This window comes from Phalaenopsis equestris, unplaced genomic scaffold (assembly GCF_001263595.1).
Source record: "Phalaenopsis equestris unplaced genomic scaffold, ASM126359v1 Scaffold000422, whole genome shotgun sequence".
Classification (NCBI taxonomy): domain Eukaryota; kingdom Viridiplantae; phylum Streptophyta; class Magnoliopsida; order Asparagales; family Orchidaceae; genus Phalaenopsis; species Phalaenopsis equestris.
Genome location: NW_018164863.1, coordinates 273,052 through 274,601, shown reverse-complemented (window position 1 = coordinate 274,601; position 1,550 = coordinate 273,052). Strand labels below are relative to the sequence as shown.

The 1,550-nt window shown below is 37.4% G+C and overlaps 1 protein-coding gene across 2 annotated transcripts in view; it reads left to right on the top strand.

Annotated features, from left to right (window-relative positions):
* The window catches only part of LOC110027315 (phosphatidylinositol/phosphatidylcholine transfer protein SFH13-like), a 19,706-nt gene that overhangs the window by 11,255 nt on the left and 6,901 nt on the right, over nucleotides 1-1,550 (top strand). The gene's annotated exons all lie outside the window — the stretch shown is intronic.

The window sequence follows — 1,550 nt, the reverse complement described above, 5'->3', positions numbered from 1 at the left end:
AGATAGTTTGAAGTGACTACCTAAGGGAGTGCTAACTGGTTTCACCTCACTCATGTTGAACCTTTGTAGGATCTTTTCAGCATACTCTATCTGAGACAACTTCAGTGTTCCTGCGCTCTTGTCCTTACTTATTCTCATCCCAGGGATCTTTCTTGTTGTATCTAAATCCTTCATCTCGAACTCACTTGATAATTATTTTTTCAAGTCTCTGATTTTTCCATATATGTCCCTGCAATTAACATGTCATCCACATACAAAATAAGCAAAATGTAATAGTTACCAAAGTGTTTAATGAAACAACAACAGTCTGCCTGATACTTAATGTACCCATTATCTGACATGAGACTTTCAAACCTCTTGTACCATTGTCTCAGGGCCTACTTCAAGCCATAGATACTATTCTTCAATCTGTAAACCAAACCTCTTTGTCTGTAACCTTGTAATTATGTGGTTGCACTATATATAGTTTCTCCTCTAGATCTCCATGTAAGAAAGTTGTTTGTACATCAATCTGATCCAAATAAAGATCTTCCACTGCTACTATACTTAGCACAACCCCGAAAATAGTCATCTTCTTCACTGGAGACTTCGTGTACCTGTCTAGGTTAAGAAAGTTGTAAGGTGCCGATGAATTTTTAGCACCAAGTTCAACTTTGACGGATCCTTTGAACGCAATAAGGCAAAATTAGTCATCAAAGAATACACTCAGATCTACGAGTTCTTTGAATCTGGATTAGTCTTTATTTCAACTAAATGTCAAGAATATATTCTTGAATGGAGAGTTGATAGAAGAGATGTACATGTCTCTTCCTTTTGGTTTTGATTATATTGCCTCCAGATGACAAGTGTACAGGCTACGAAAGTCTCTCTATGGGTTAAAACAGTCCACAAAGACCTAGTTTGGCAAGTTCACAAGGGTGATTGTGGGCTATGGTTTTATTGTAGCTCAATAGAATCAAACCCTCTTCTTCCAACATTCTTCAAATGGTCAGTTAGCTATCCTTATTATCTATGTTGACGATATTGTTCTTAAAAGTAACGATTTTCTAGCATTAGTCTTTAAAAGATATTCTTGCTTCGCCCTTCAAGATGAAGGACTTGAAATCCCTCCAGAATTTCTTAGGCATGGAAGTGACGCAGTTATCTCGGGTAATTTGCTTGTCTCAGCACAAATATGTAACTGATCTCTTGACAGAGAACAACTTTCTTCTGTGCAAACCTTCTGTTGTTCTCATGGTTCCTAATGAAAAATTGTTTGACATTTTCAATATTGTTCCTGTCAACAAGACTCATTATTAGCACATTGTGAGAAAACTCATCTACATCGCTCATACTTGCCGTAACATATGCCAGACAATTGGAATTGTGAGTCAATTCATGCATGACCCCAACGAGCACCAGCTCCAAGTCATCAACCAGATTCTCCACTACTTAAAAGGTACATCAGGCTCAGGTTTGTTTTCACTCATCACATCTTTTGGTCTATTGTTGTTTATACAAATGTTAATTGGATCGAATCAGTTCATGATCGACATTCCATCTAGGGGCAT